At 38.6% G+C, this 17271-nt stretch overlaps 1 long non-coding RNA gene across 1 annotated transcript; it reads right to left on the bottom strand.

Annotated features, from left to right (window-relative positions):
* Nucleotides 1-7470: 7470 nt before the first annotated feature.
* LOC122682214 lies at nucleotides 7471-17055 on the bottom strand. The gene is made up of 3 exons (XR_006337266.1): nucleotides 16061-17055; nucleotides 14628-14723; nucleotides 7471-7670 (listed from the first exon to the last, which is right to left on the bottom strand). It is a non-coding gene; the product is annotated as an uncharacterized LOC122682214 (long non-coding RNA).
* Between the last annotated feature and the right edge of the window lie 216 nt (nucleotides 17056-17271).

Genomic DNA, 17271 nt, shown 5'->3' with positions numbered 1-17271 from the left:
TTGTCCTGGCCACTAAAGAGACTGATAAAATCCACCTGGACCACTTCAAGGGCAGGGACTGTGTCCTGTTCTTCTTTGTCCCTTGGGAGTCCTAGTACCTAGCACAGCTCCCTGTAATTTAATACTTAAAGCTTGTTTCTTGTGGATGACACTCCTGCCAGTTTAGAGATAAAGAGACAAGGGAGGAGTTTAGCCCCAGGGACTACTGGAATGGAGATTATAAAGAAGTCCATTAAAGAAACAGCCTCAAAAAAAAAAAAAAAAGAAACAGCCTCTAAGTCTGCTAGACTCCAGTTGACTCCCCAAACTTTTTGTGATTTAATTTTAGATAGTGATGCTATCCCATGACTCAAATGCCAAAAATTATATAAAAGGTAAACAATACAAAATCTCCCTCAAATTTGTGTTCCTTGTTTGTTTTGTTTCTGCTGGTAACCACTTTCTTATGAATCCAGTACCCCACTCCTCTTCTTTTGGGTGCTCTAGGTAGCATGCTGGGTCTTAGTTCCCTGACCAGGGATGGAAACCTGGAACTACTGGATTCCCAGGGAAGTCCCCCTTTCAGTATTTCTTTATGAGTGTATGCAAAGCTGAATGTAAGTTCAAATATATTATGAACCCTTTACACAACAGAAAGCTTTGATACATGGTGTTCTACACCTTAATTTTGTCACTGAAACCCATTTTGGAACCCTTACACTACATCTATTATAATGATACAAAAATAACTCTCTCATTATCTAGTTTTATTTTACTGCTACACAGTATTTCTTGTGTGGATGTACTGTAACTTGCTTAATTAGTCCCTTATTTGAGACATTTGAGTTGTTTCCAATCCCTGGTAACTTTAAAACTATGTTCCATTTACAAATAGTTCAACACATGTGTGCAGAGAGAACTGTAGTCTAAATTCTCTGGAATAGGAGATCTGAGCCACAGGGGTGTATACATTTATAATTTTGATAGAGATTGCAAGTCATCATTACTCGTAACATTTCAAATCTTCAGTGTACTTACAGTTTAAGGATTATTTCAGGATTATTCCCGTAATGTTATTCTCACTTACTTGCATTCTTGATAGATAGAAATCAGTGATGTTGCAGTTATCGAGCTAGGAATGTGTACAACCTACTGCCATATATTTGTCACACATGTCATCATCATGTGTCTTTTTTTTTTTTTTTTTTTGGCTGTACCCCACAGCTGGCAGGATCCTAGTCTCCCAACCAGGGGTGGAACCCAGGGCACTGGCAGTGAGAATGCCGAGTCCTAACCACCAAAACATCAGGGAATACACACCTTGTGTCTTTAGAAGAAATTATCTTGACATAGGGGGAAATGCAAAGGACAAACCATTAAGGAAAATACCATAAATTCGACAACATAAAAAAATTCTATTTTATCGATGAAAATATGTCTACACATGGATGGTCTTGGGACTATGGGGGAAGGAGAAAAGGAATGGAGGCTAAGGAAGAGTAACTCAGAGGGACCATTTACTTTGTTTCCAGTGTTTATAAACAATGTTGCAATGAGTAACTCCCTTCCTGGTGATTATTCACAATGTTTCCAGTTGCTACAGACAATGCTACAATAAAGAGCCTTGGACATTCAAAAAAGGAAAAACAGGGGCTTCTCTGGCGGTCCAGGGGCTAAGATCCCCAGCTCCCAGTGCAGGAGGTCCAGGTTCAATCCCTGATCAGGGAACTAGATCCCGCATGCTGCACCTAATAATTGGTATGCTGCAAAAAATGGATCCCACATGTCACAATGATAAGAGCTTACCTGCCACAACTAAGACCCAGTGTGGGCAAATATACAGATAAAGTATTTTTAAAAAGGAAAAAGAGGGAAATCTGGGGTTATGTCTTGATTATCAATTATCAGTTGAAGCTCTGTCCCTTATACTCCTCTACAGTCCTTCTTGCCTGCTTATTGACTCCCTAAGACCCCAAAACTCTCTCCTCTTCCTCTTCTACTGCACAGTTGTGAGTTTGAAATCTCACCTCCTTGACATCACCCTACTTGACCCAGCCCATAGTTCCCCTAGGCCTAAAAAAGTATCTTAACTGCTATCTCAATTCCAAATTCTAGTCTGGAAATAGGTATCACCAAAGAAAGTCCCTAAATGACAATTATGGAAAAACAGGTAATCACAGGTTCGCTCACACCTTATTCTACTTTCCCTGATATCCTTGCCTATATCATGGTCTTTTTTTTTCTCTCTCTCTACTTCATAAGCTTTTTTAAGGCCTTTATGCTTTTCAAAGGTTTATTTAACCTATATGCTGAATCATCACCATTTCTCTTCCCACTCATCTCCTTCTATTTCCAGGGGAGCCTTTTTACTGTAGGAGGTAAAATAGAAACCTGACTAAAGTAGAAATTAAAGGTGCCATGAAACTCCAAATGCTGAAACCTTATGAATACAGAGAGCACTGGCTCTTGTCCGCTTTGAACTCTCCCTGCTCTAGAGAGCCTGTGTCTTCCCACCACATAAGTTGGGGTAAAATCACTGGCCAAATGGAGAAATAAGTTATATTTCCTACAGATTTTCCAAATTTCCCTTTTATCTCTGCATACCACACCTACCTTTGCCTGTCTCCCGATTCTACTTCAAATTTTTATCCCTTTTGGAAAAAAAAATAATGACAATATTTATTGAATTTTCACTGTTTGCTAGACACTGTGCTAAGTGAGTTATTTCATTATAAATTTCACTGTAAATTATTTCATCATAATAAATTACATGAATTAAAAAAAAATAATAAATTACATGAATTATTTCACTTAGTAACCCTTGAAGAAAGTCCCTTGTAATGGAGGCCCAGAGAAGTTTCTTGTCTAAGGTCACATCACTAAGAATAATTTAAGTACCAACAGTTTAATTCCAGATCTCATGCTTATTAATCTTAAACTAACCAGATTCTGAGGAGAGTCTCCTCTTGTTCCTCTGCCCTCAAACTCTCTCCAATCTGGCCTATTCTCCAAACTATTCAAATTGCCATTGTAACATAACAGCAGTAATAAATAAAGAGACACTTTAAAAACAGGTTGGGACTTCCCTGTTGGTCCAGTGGCTAAGGCTCCGAGTTCCCAATGCAGCGGGCTGGGGTTCAATCTCTGGTCAGGGAACTAAAATCCACATGCTGTAACTGAGTTTACATGCCACAACTAAAGGATCCTACACGCCACAATGAAGACAGAAGATCCCTTGTGATGCAACTGAGACTCAGCACAGCAAAAATAAATAAATATATTTAAAAATACCATATCATCCACTCCCATATGCAAATCCCTCTAATGCTGTCCCCTAACTGAAAGTAAATCCAAAATCTTTACCCACCAGCCATTCTTGATCAGCCTCTTGTGTTCCCCAGCTCTCTGACTTCCAATACTCTTCTCTCTGCTTTGCTCACTCCAGTTACATGAGCATCCTTGCTTTTTCTTGAGCACGCTAAGTTCATGTCTACCTGGGGTTTTGTACTTGTTGTTCCCTCTACCTGGAAAAATCTACCCTCAGATACTCATAAAACTTGGCACTTTGTTTCTTTCTGGTCTCTGTTCAAGTGTTTTGTTTTTTTTTTATCATAGAAGCTGCCTCCCTAAATACAACAGTATCCTCTTTCTCTCTCTCCCTTAATCTCCTTTATTCTTCTTCAAAGCACTTATCACCATCTGGCATATTACATATGTATTTTTTGTTAATAATCTGTTTCATATCTTTAGAATTTAAAAAATTCCTGAGGTCAGGGACTTTGTTTTGTTTACTGCTATATCCGCAATGCATGGAATGATACCCAGCATAAAATATTTTGCATGAATAATAAAATTAAACAGTATTGTTTTTAGTACTTCCATTACACCAGGTTTTCTAAATATGTCACCTATGAATTTTCTCATTTAATCTTTATAATAATCTTCTGAGATTTAACCTTTTAAATATGATGTCCAAAACTTTCAGCAGTTTATGAACAACTAATTCTCTGAGAAAAAAAAAGAAAAGATTGAGTTGTAGCATTTGTGATATCTGTGGTATAAATATTCACACTCTGGCTGATTTAAGACTACCAATATGAGATCAATCAGCTCACTAAATTCCTGGGCACTTATTGAATCATAAACTGGTATGAGTCTGCTCCGGCATGCCATTGCTACTGTTATTAGGAGAGCATAGAAAGCTCTTCACAAATTAGCCCTTATCCATCTTTCCAATGGAATCTCCTCTGACTCTCCAACTCACCCACACAGCCCACTTTCAAATCATGAAGAATTCCTGGCTGTGTAAGAACATGCCCTGCTTGTTCTATACTTAATTGTCATTGGGCAATGTGCTTTATTTCTGAGAAGTTCTTTCATACTTCCTTAGTTTGGCTCCGTACTGGTGTGTCTTCAAAGCAACATCAACCAATTCAACAAATAGTAGTTAAGCAACCAGCACATTCCAGGCAGGATGTTAGGAGCTGGGAGATAGAAGTAAAGGAGAAGCAGTTGTTGATATTCCCAGAGTGGCTCACAATCTGGTAGTGAAGGCAAATGCATAAGCAACGAAGCCGAATTATAGCCTAAGAGAAGTAATAGTGAGGGATTGACTAAATCTAGCAAGGGTGGGCAGGATCAAGACCAACCTTCTAAAGGAAAGTAAAGGAGACTTTACTTCCTTTACTTCTAAGGAGGTAAAACACAGACATCTTTCCAGATTGACATTTCAAGGCAGGGAGATACAAGCAATTGGAGACTTCTGGAGCAGATCGAGAAAGTGCTATAGGATGGACAGTTATGCTTCCTGAACTCCTTTTTGCTTCCCAAACCCTCAGTGGGTCACTCAATTCCACTCCATTATAGCAGAATTGCCAGTGGGCAAGTGGTCAAAATCAATGAACAGCCACAAACACAGGAGGAAATACAATAATATCAACATTTTGAGAAATGTTTGCCAAAATTTTATACATACAGTTTGGCTACTAGCAAACCATGGCCAACAAACTAGGTGGCCATGAATCAAAGAATACCATAGAACTCAATTGACCTGTTCAATCAGTTATAAACATTGGAAAATATAGCAAAAATAATTGGAAATGACAAATCAATGTTGGTGGGATGTGGAGAAAATTACATTTATTTTTTTTTTTAGAAAAATACATTTAACAAATATGTACTAAAATTAAACTATGTGTCAGTCACTGATTTGTGTGCTTTACTTGTATTAACTCATTTAACTTATGCCACAATTTTATAAAACAGGTTCTCTATTTTTTTGACTGTGCTGGGTTTTTGTCGTTGTGTGGGCTTTTCTCTAGTTGCATTGAGCAGGGGCTACTCTCTAGTTGTGGTGTACAGGCTTCTCCATGCAGTGGCTTCTCCTGGTGCACAGCACACGCTCTAGGGTGCGAGGGCTTCAGTAATTGTAGTGTGAGGGCTCAGTAGTTGTGGTTCCCAGGCTTTAGAGCACAGGCTCAATAGCTGTGGGGCATGGGCTTAGTTGCTCAGAGGCGTGGGGGTCTTACCGGATCAGGGATCAAACTCGTGTCTCCTGCATTGGCAGGTGAATTCTTCACCACTGAACCACCAGGGAAGCCCCCAAAACAGGTTCTATTATTACCCCACAGATATTTCACTAGGAAAACAGAACTTCAGACAAGTTAAAAGTAACCCCTTCAGTGTCACAGACATTCAGTGGGTTGCTGGAGTTGGCCTGTACTGTCTTGTAAGAGCTGATTATTATTTACAAATATTCAGTTGGCAGCTTAAAATAGGCCCTAATGAAAATATTTACACTATGAACATTGGCAAACATCAGACCTCTTTTTTTTAAGAGCAAATTTATCAGCACACCATTAGTAGTCTTTGGTAGTATTCCAGGCCCTGGGGATATAACAACAAACGAAATAAACAAAAATCTCTGCTTTCATGAACTTTTAGTTTAATGGTGGGAGATAAATAATGAACAAACAAATAAATAAAATATATGGTATGTCAGATGATGACAAGGGCTATGGAGAAAATTAAGTGAAAAGGGGGTATAAGTATGCCATCCGTTTTTGCTTATTTATTTTTGGCTGAGCTGCATGGCATGCAGGATCCCAGTTCCCTGACCAGGAACTGAACCCATGCTCCCTACATTTGAAGCATGGACTCCTTAACCACTAGACCCCCAGGGAAGTCCCCATGCTCCCACTTTTTAAAAATTATTTTTATTGGAGTACAGTTGCTTTACAGTGTTGCATTAGTTTCTGCTGCACAACAAAATGAATCAGCTATATGTATACACACATACCCTCTTTTTTGGATTTCTTTTCCATTTAGGTCACCACAGAACAATGAATAACATTCCCTGGGCTACAGTGCAGATTCTATTTTATACATACAGTAGTATGTATATGTATACATATATTAATGTATGTATAAAATTGGGTTTGCCATCAATCCCAATCTCCCAATGCATCCCAACCTCAACCCCATGCTATCGTTTTAAATAGGAAGGTCAGGGAAGACCTCATTAAGAAGGTAACATCTGATTACAACCTTAAGGAAATAGGAAGGAGCAAGACATGCATCTGTTTTGGAGCAGGGTGTCCTAGGTAAAGCTTCAGCAAATGCCAAGTCTCTAAGAAGCACAGACATGCCTTGGGTATTTAAGGAATAGCAAAGAGGCCAGTTGACTGGGAACAGACAGGATAAGAGGAAATCTGCAAGGGAGAGTGTGATAAGTGTACCTAGGCATTATTTTTTAACTTAAAAAAAAAAAGACCTTGGAACACATAGCTGGATAAACCATAAACTAATAGCAAAAATAATAACTGTTTATTTTTTTTTCACATTTATTGACTATTTCCTGTGAGTTCAGTTCAGTTCAGTCGCTCAGTCGGGACTCTTTGAGACCCCATAGACTGCAGCACACCAGGCTTCCCTGTCCATCACCAACCCCCAGAGTTTACTCAAACTCAAGTCCATTGAAAAGGTGATGCCATCCAACCATCTCATTCCCTGTCATCCCCTTCTCCTCCTGCCTTCAATCTTTCCCAGCATCAGAATTCTTTTCCAATGTGTCAGTTCTTCACATCAGGTGGCCAAAGTATTGGAGTTTCAGCTTCAGGATCAGTCCTTCCAGTGACTATTCAGGACTGATTTCCTTTAGGACTGACTGGTTGGATCTCCTTACAGTCCAAGGGACTCTCAAGAGTCTTCTCTAACGCCACAGTTTAAATGCACCAATTCTTCGGCACTCAGCTTTCTTTATAGTCCAACTCTCACATCCATACATGACTACTGGAAAAAACACAGTTTTGACTAGACAGACTTCTGTCAGCAAAGTAATGTCTCTGCTTTTTAATATGCTGTCTAGGTTGGTCATAGCTTGTCTTCCAAGGAGCAAGCATCTTTTAATTTCACAGCTGCAATCACCATCTGCAGTGAGATTTTGGAGCCCAAGAAAATAAAGTCTCTCACTGTTTCCATTGTTTTCTCATCTATTGGGCATGAAGTGGTAGGACTGGATGCCATGCTCTTACTTTTCTGAATGTTGAGCTTTAAGCCAACTTTTTCACATCAAGAGGCTCTTTGGCTCTTCCTGTGAGTTAGGCCACTGTAAGCTTCACATACATTATCTTACTAAATCTTCTCTGTATTATTTTACTTAATCCTCAGATCAGTCTGTGAACCTGGGGAAACTGAAACAATTGCGAGTTTAAGTAAATTAACAGAACTGTACTATGTAGGGGAACAGATGAGAGCCCATATCTGTTCTCACTTGCTCTATACCTACCCTTCTCTATTAGAATTGCTGGGTGAATCTATTATATTCCACATGATTAATCTGAGTGAAGGTGCTTCACTGTAATTGTAGAGAAATATTATTATTAGGTATATGGGTGTGACTTGGCATATGATTATGAAAACAAAGCCTATAGACCTTAAGAATGGCACTCAGAATTAAGTGGAGGTATAATTTAAACTGAGGGTAATTGGAAAAGACATACAAAGAAGGTAGCATTTGAGTTGAACCTTGAAGAGCTTCCCTGATAGCTCAGCTGGTAAAAGAATCTGCCTGTAATGCAGGATACCCCAGTTCGATTTCTGGGTCAGGAAGATCTGCTGGAGAAGGGATAGGCTATCCAACCCAGTATTCTTGGGCTTCCCTGGTGGCTCAACTGGTAAAGAATCTTCCCACAATGCAGGAGACCTGGGTTTGATCCCTGGGTTGGGAAGATCCCCTGGAGAAGGGAAAGGCTACCCACTCCAGTATTTTAGCCTGGAGAATTACATGGACTGTGTAGTCCATAGGGCTGCAAAGAGTTGGACACAACTGAAGGACTTTCACTCACTTTCATGTATTAGTCAAGTTCATGGAGGGAGGTAGAGACCACCTGTTATCTGAAGAGAGACAATTTGATATAATGGATTATCAACCATGTAACTGAAGAAGCAAAAGAAGAAATCTAAGCTATTGTGAAGGCAGTAATTGTTAATTGTAGGAACACCTACAACGCTTAGGGCTGAGGGAGCAAAGGGAAGAGGTTGGAATGATTAAAATGTATATACTTAGAGGAAGTGCTAAACAGAACTGAAACAGACCTCTGAAGAGGAGGCCATACTTGGTGTCTGCTTGTGTCTCTGAACTCAGAGGGGTTGGGACCAAGACCTTTGTGAAGGAGTCACTGGGCAGTCAGTGCTAATGAGACTGATCGTGTAAACATTGTAAAATTACAAACCGGTTTCCAGAAGGGAGGGCGATTGGGAGTGGAGAGAAATAAATAAGGAGATTGAGAGACATACAAACTTTCAGTTGCAAAATAGACGAGTCATGGGTATGAAATATAGTGTGAGGAATATAGTCAATAATTATGTAATATCTTTGTAAGGCAACAGGTAATAACTAGACTTATCAAGGTATATATTTTGAAATGTATAGAAATGTTAAATCATTATATTGTGTAACAGTAACTAACATAGCCTTGTAGGTCAATTATACATCAAAAACAAGCAAACATGGGACTTCCTTGGTGGTCTAGTGGTTAAGACTCTGCACTCCCAAAGCAGGTGGCCCAGGTTTGATCCCTGGTCAGGGAACTTGATCCCACATGTCACAACTAAAGATCCTACATGCTGCAAGTAAGACCTGACACAGCCAAATAAATAAACAAATAAAAATATATATTAAAAAAAGAAAAAAAAAACCTAGCAAACATTTCTTTAAAATGGATAACCAGCAAGGACCTACTATATAGCACAGAGAACTCTGCTCAGTGTTTTGTGGTAGCCTGGATGGGAGGGGAGTCTGAGGGAGAATGGATACATGTATCTGTATGGCTGAGTCCCTTTGCTGTCCACCTGAAACTATCACAACATAGTTAATCAGCTATAGCCCAATACAAAATAAAAAGTGAAGAAAACAACAAAAAGCAAACAGACATAGAGAATGAGATCAGATTTGTGGCGAACAGGGGGAAGTAGTTCAGGGGAAAGGGAATGGGGTGAAGGAAGTCAAAAGGTACAAACTTCCAGTTATGAGATAAATAAATGAACTTCTCTGGTGGTCGAGTGGTGAAGAATCTGCCTGTCATTTCAGAAGATATGGGTTCAATCCCTGGTCCAGGAAAATTTCACATGCCTTGAGCTACTTAAGCCCATGTACCAAAACTATTGAACCTGTGCTCTGGAGTCTTTGAGCCACAACCACTGAAACCACATGCTGCAGCTACTGAGCCTGCATGCCTAGAGCCCATGCTCCATTACAAGAGAAGTCACTGCAATGAGAAGCCAGGGCACTGCAACTAGAGAAAGCCCACGTGCAACACTGAAGACCAAGTATAGCCAAAAATAATTTAAAAAAAGAAATTATTTCAATATCCTGAAAATAGGGAAACATGTGATGTGATCTAGAAACCAGGGATTTGGGGGACTTTTATCTCCCTGAAGCATTTTGTTATAGAGTCTGGGGGTCCTTAGATGACCCTTCCCTTTCTTTCCTTCTTTTTTAAATTGAGGTAAAATTCATATAACACAAAAGAAAATTAACAATGAGTCATGCTAAACTATACATTTTTTTGGCATTTCCTACATTCATAATGTTGTGCAACCATCTCCAGTCACTAGTTCCAGAGCAATTTCAACACTCTGAAAGGAAATCTCATACTCATTAAGTAGTTATTCCCCACTCCTCCCTCCTCCTAGCCCCTGGAAACCACTAGTCTGCTGCTTTCTGTCTCTATGAATTTATCTATTTTAAATGCTTCATATACATGGAATTATGTGACTTTTTGTGTCTGGCATTTTTTATTTAGCATAATTGGTAGCATGTGTCAGTACTTCAATCTTTTTCATGGCTGAATAATACTCTCCTGTATGGATATACCACTTTCAGTTTATATAGTTATCACTTGATGGACATTGGTGTTGAGTTCATTTTTGGCTATTATGAATAATACTGTTATGAATATTTGTGTACAGGTATTTGTTTGAAGACAGGCTTTCAATTCTCTTGGGTCTATACTTAGAAGTGAAATTGCTGGGTCATATGATAATTCTATACTTAACTTTTTGAGGAGCTGCCAAACTGTTTTCTACAACAGTTGTACCATTTTACATTCACCCAGCAATGTCTAGAAAGTCCTACTTTCTCCACATTCTTACCAAAATCTTTCTTTTACAGCAACTGCACACAAGTCATGTTCATACTGCCCATATTCCAACTCTGATGCTTCATCTCTACATTGAATTGCTGCTGCTGCTAAGTCACTTCAGTTGTGTCCGACTCTGTGCAACCCCATAGATGGCAGTCCACCGGGCTCCCCCGTCCCTGGGATTCTCCAGGCAAGAACACTGGAGTGGGTTGCCATTTTCTTCTCCAATGCATGAAAGTGAAAAGTGAAAGTGAAGTCGCTCAGTCGTGTCCGACTCTTAGTGACCCCGTGGACCGCAGCCCACCAGGCTCCTCTGTCCATGGGATTTTCCAGGCAAGAGTGCTGGAGTCGGGTACCATTGCCTTCTCTGCTATATTGAGTTAGGACTTGCTTATTTAGAGATGTTTGTGCACTTCATGTCCCTTTGGGTCTCCTCCAGAAAATGACTGTTAAGGACTTTTTTTTTCTTGCTCAAAAACAAACAGAAAAATTGAGTCTATTAGACACACCCTTTCAGAGATGTTGTCTTTCTGGGCTATTCATTTTCATTCACTCATATCATGGAATTACATGCTTTTCATTTAAAATCACTGTGGCTTGATGATTCTTTGGTTTTTCATCCATCACTTTCAAGGTGTATCTCCATCTTGTGATGCCTTGTCAGCAGAATCTTCCTCTCCATTGCTAGATTTGCTTAAATTCCAAATCTTTTGCAATACTATGTTTGATTGAATTTCTTTTTGCTTCTGTTAGCAGATGTTTTCAACAATACTCTGCCTCCTAATTTTCAATGTTTTATCCATTTCTCTGGTTGTTGAATCATAATATTTTGGAATTAAACATATTGCTTTTGTGGTCCTCTAAACTTGCTTCTGCCATTCCTTCATTTTATTTTTTTTCATTCCTTCATTTTAAAGAAAATTAATATTGCCCAATTTATATGCATTTGTGAAAACTCATATATTAGTACAATTAAGATTTTTCATTTCACTGTACGTAAAATTTATCTCACTGAAAACAAACAAACAAAAAAAACCAAAACCAAATGTGAATAACTACTAAACTCTCTGGAGAAGGAAATGGCAACCTACTCCAGTATTCTCAGCTGGAAAATTCCATGGACAGGAGAGCCTGGTGGGCTACAGTCCATGGGGTTGCAAAGAGTTGGACACGACTTAGCAACTGAGCACTGAGCACTAAACTCTAGTTAAAAAATACACAATGCTGAAGAGTTTAGAGATGGTATGCATTAATGTCTGAAATTTTGAAACACATTAAAAAATTAAGCTGGATACCTGGATGGAAAGAGGGATAGGCAAATGATTGGTAAAATATATGGTAAAACAAATATTGAAAAATGTTAAATTCAAAATAATTGTTAAGCATATGTATTATTTTCTCAGCCTGTTTGATAATTCTCATAGTAAAATTAAAAAAAAATCCTTAATTGCTCTGATGACTTACGTCAATCAGTTCTTGAAGATTTTGTGATCATTTCCATCATTGTCTGAACCCATCAATTTATTTAATCCAATTCAAGTAAGTAAACAACATTTAGAGGAATAAATGAGAATGTATAGAAAATGCTTTGTAAACTGTGTAGAACTTTATAACCATGCTATTATTAATTTTATGATGGTCAAGGGATTGAGTCTGTGTAAAATTTTAATATAAACCACTATCCCAAACATATTCCCTGGCAGTCCAGTGGTTACAATTCTGAATTCTCACTGCCAAGGGCCCAGGTTCAACCCCTGACCAGGGAACTAAGATCCTGCAAGCCACATGGTGTGGCAAAAAAAAAAATTAAATTTAAAGAAAAAAAAAGAAGAAGAGTTCTCTAACTGAACTGGAAAGTCTTAAAGGAAAGAGACTGTGTTTTTTATTTATTTGGTCCTCACAAATTGTCCACTGAGTGCCAAAAATTCAAAAGGTACTAAGCACAGAATGAAACAGTAAATGGTACATTTCACAGATAAAACTCTAAAAGAAAAGGGGACAGGGGACATCCTTGGTGGTCCAGTGGTTAAGAATCTGCCTTCCAATGCAGGGGGCCTGGGTTCTATCCCTGGTTGGGGAACTAAGATGCCACATGTGAGGGGGCAACTAAGTTCTCGCACCAGAACCCATGCACCACATCAGGAGAAGCTCATGCAGCTCAAGGAAGACTCAGGGCAGCCAAAAACAAAAGGGGAGGGGCAAAACAGGGCTATTAAGAGGTACTAACTGTTCTCTATAAAATAAATAAGCTATCAAGATATATTGTACAGCACAGTGCATATAGAGAATATTTTATAATAACTATAAATGTAGTATAACCTATAAAAGTTTTGAATCAATATATAGTGAACCTAGAACAACATACTTCAATCAAACAAACCTCTAAAGGAATGTTCTAAATTTGTTATAGCTTATTAAATTTTTGCCATTTTTATGTTTAATCTAAAATAATGTTTGTTTTTTAAATAATTTTTTGAGGGAGTCCCCTCATGGCCTAGTAGTTAGAATTCCAGGTTCAATCTCTGGTCAGGGAACTGAGATCCCACAAGCTGGGTGGTGTGGCCAAGAAATAAATAGTGTCTTGCATAATCTTTATCATCATGGGATGGACAGATGGACAAATAAGTGGCTGGTGATATACCCACGAAACAGCTCTTAAGGACGAATTTATGCAAATTCCTTTTGGATATGTCACTACAATGCTCCTGATATTATGGCCAGTAGACAGGCAAGTATTTGAAATGAATGCCAAATTCAATCTTTAAGTAGATTGATTATACAATCAAGTCCAAATGAGGGTGGAGGGGGATGATTTGATCCTCCCAAATCAGGCAAAAGTCCTAAGGCTGGCAAAATTACCTCCACTAGTATGAAATGGGATTAAGTTTCTCATTGTTACAGAGACTGAGAGGGAAAAAAGAAAGTTCATAGTGTCCCCAGTGGCTCAAGAACTGCTGGAATCTGTCAGGTAAAGTATGCAAACAGTTGCTGGTTTAGGTCAGAAACTCTGGCCAATCAGAAACCTTGGTCCTCTGAGATAATATCTGAATTCTCTTGGAATGTTAATATCAAAATTTTTTGAGATAATAAAACCTTTCTGTTATAAGCATCTTTTTACTCAGAGAAATTTCAATTTAAAGACAAATCTTTTATATTAAGATTAAGAATACTTTGTACATATGTATGTTATATGTTAGTCACTCAGTTGTGTCTGACTCTTTGTGACCCCAAGGACTATAGCCTGCAAGGCTCTTCTGTCCTGGGAATTCTCCAGGCAAGAATATTGGAGTTGGTAGCCAGTCCCTTCTTCAGGGGACCTTCCTGACCCAGAGATCTAACCAGGGTCTCCTGCATTGCAGGTGGATTCTTTACTATCTGAGCCACCAGCAAAACCCACTTTATACATTTCTGTATTTAAATTGTAATGTTTAAAGGAACTTGGGGTACTAGAAATTCAGGTAAAAAATGTGATTAAGTAACGAGATTTGTCATTTTAATTGGAAATGTATGAGACTACATTAGAATATTTTAAGAACGTTTAAAACACTATATTTGTGATTTTAATCTTTTAAGTTTAGAAGAGTTTATAACTTGTAAAAGTTTTAAAGTACTCAAAAATAACACATCAAAAAAAAAACACACCATGTTAAACTGACAAAAGCCACTAAATTTGAGGACATTTATCTAACATAAATGGGACCGACTTTTTGAAGGGAGTTTAGTCCATTCAATTTGAATTCAACTCAATATTAATAGAAAAAGTGAAAGTCATTCTAATATTCTAGTTAGATTTATAAATAAAACAAAATTTCTAAGTCAGTCTTAAGGTCTCAAGGAAACTAGATTAAAACGCACTTATTCTATACGTTGAATGTTAACTTTTAAAATGCAAGTATGAAAAATAGCATCTTCTGTCCAGAAAAGTCATACATGAACGTTAAAAAACTCACATTGGCAAAATATATTTAATTATCAGCCAAATTCTCTAAGCATAATATCTGTTACCTTCTTTATCCCAGGCCCTTAGTTAGCCTGTGGTCTCCTCTTCACAAGTTTTAAGATAGAATGATATTCTTGGTTGCGATGATTTAACCCAATTACCTTCGAGGCAAAAGAATTGAGAACATAATGATGAAAAGGGAAGGAGTACATGAGCCAGACAGAGAGAGGTTTTGCATGGTGAATAAAAAGCATATCATGTTTTTAACATTTCCTTTTAAATACATAAAAATACTTTCATTTTAGAGACTGAGTTTTTCAGTTGGAGTTTCTTGTTTGTGTGCTAAATTTCCAGGTTCACTCTGATCATTCTGGAACAGAAAACAACTTAAGAGTACATATACACCATGGAATATTACTCAGCCGTTAAAAAGAATTCATTTGAACCAGTCCTAATGAGATGGATGAAACTGGAGCCCCTTATACAGAGTGAAGTAAGCCAGAAAGATAAAGAACATTACAGCATACTAACACATATATATGGAATTTAGAAAGATGGTAACGATAACCCTATACGCAAAACAGAAAAAGAGACACAGAAATACAAAACAGACTTTTGAACTCTGTGGGAGAATGTGAGGGTGGGATATTTCAAAAGAACAGCATGTATACTATCTATGGTGAAACAGATCACCAGCCCAGGTGGGATGCATGAGACAAGTGCTCGGGCCTGGTGCACTGGGAAGACCCAGAGGAATCGGGTGGAGAGGGAGGTGGGAGGGGGGATCGGGATGGGGAATACGTGTAACTCTATGGCTGATTCATATCAATGTATGACAAAACCCACTGAAATGTTGTGAAGTAATTAGCCTCCAACTAATAAAAAAAATAAATAAATAAAAAATAAAATAAAATGAGAATAAACAACAACAACAACAACAACAAAAAAAAGAGATATTGAATACTCAAGTAACTTAGAGTTTAAAATATTTCTTTTCTCAAATAAGAAGTCTAGAGGTTAAAGTCAGATTCTGTGCAGTCATATTCCCAAACAAAATTAAGTAGGGGCCACCATCTATGTTTTAATATTTTCACAATTAACAAGTCACAACACTAGAATTAAAGGGAAAAACAAAGGCAAAGGTTAGCTTGTCTTCTCTAAAATAATTGTGTTTCAATATAATGTGATGATTTTCAACATTCAAAAAATGAAGAGTGAGTTTTCAGGAAAAGAAGTTAAGGGAGTATTACTAATTATACAAAATCTATTCATTCTCTAAAAGAAACACCTAAGTGCAAAGTTAATCTGAAATGCAAAGCCTCTTTACACCAAGATTTCCTCTAAATATTTTATTTAGAGATAATAGAAGTTAACTTTTTTGAGGATTAAATATTTGCCAGGCATTTTACATGGCAAAAGAGGCTATTACCTCATTCAATCCTTTCTATACTCCTATTAGGCCTTCATTCATCCATTCATTGATTTAATGAGTTTATACCTGCGCATCTGGCTAAGTGCTTAGAATTCACTAGCGAGCATTACTGGTCTCCCCCACTAAAAAGAAGTTTAGTAATTGCACTCTTCTTCACAGGAAGAAACGGGAGGGTAGGTTCATGTACTTGCCCAAGGTCACAGTATTGGAGCAGCTACACAAACTCATCTCAAATCTTTGCAGTCAATCATTAAGCTGTCAACAGACTTCGAGATTTTCTCTTCAAGATTTTTTTGCTTTGAATTTTTTTCTAAATTTTTCAACCATTTTTATCTTAGAATTTAAAGTCTTGTAGACAATGACCTCTCTGCTCTCCGCTTTTTCACCGCGTAGACGTGGTGACTGTACATTCTAACTGCCACGCATCTGGGAGACTTCAGGAACTAGGAGTCAAACCCCAGGGGGATTATTATTCACTCGCTAAGGCACGTCCAACTTTTTGCGAGCCCATAGAATGCAGATTTCCTTGTCCTTCACTTTGCTCAGTTTCATGTCCATTGAGTACATACCAAGGGGGATGGGGTACATTTCTGAAGAAACAATAGCAACCCCCACACAAGGTCAGATTATAAATTCGAGGGGCACAGAGCTGGACCACTGCCAAGGGATGCAGTGTTTTTTCACCTTGTCTTTGCCTTTGCCCACTACTTCCAAGGGTATTTTGAAGCTAGGCAGTCAACGCAGTGCCTGGTCCACTGGCTCCACAGGCCGAGAAATCTTTTTGTTTCACACTCTTAGCCCCCTACCCCTAAACGTCTCTTTTCATCTTCTCTCTTGGTTGCTTTTCACTCCGTCTTCACCCTTCGCAGATAATCTGTATAACAGCGTTTCTTTTTATTCTAGAGCCATATGGACGAGATTGGTTTACAGCGACCTTGACAGACACCTGGGTGGGAGGCCCGGGGGAGGGGGCAACCGTCAACTCAGAAACCTTCTGATAGCTCTAGGGCGGTGCCACGAGGAGGCGGCGACCACTGAACTCCACTCAGTGATGAGTTTTCTGAAAGATTGACGGTACGGGTACCAACTGTCTTTGCGCTAGCAACTTGCGCGGTCTCGCGAGATGTGGACGCCGATCGGGAGAAGGGACTCAAAGGCGCCTGTCTGAGTGGGGGATGGGAATATCTGTGGCGCAATCATTGCGCGAGATTGGGCCATGGTCGCTGGGGGCCGATGCTTAAATCTCGCGATATTTCCGCTGCTCCGGACTGGAATTA

Source organism: Cervus elaphus, chromosome 23 (assembly GCF_910594005.1).
Source record: "Cervus elaphus chromosome 23, mCerEla1.1, whole genome shotgun sequence".
In the NCBI taxonomy this organism is placed as follows: domain Eukaryota; kingdom Metazoa; phylum Chordata; class Mammalia; order Artiodactyla; family Cervidae; genus Cervus; species Cervus elaphus.
This window is presented reverse-complemented; position numbering and strand designations above follow the sequence as displayed.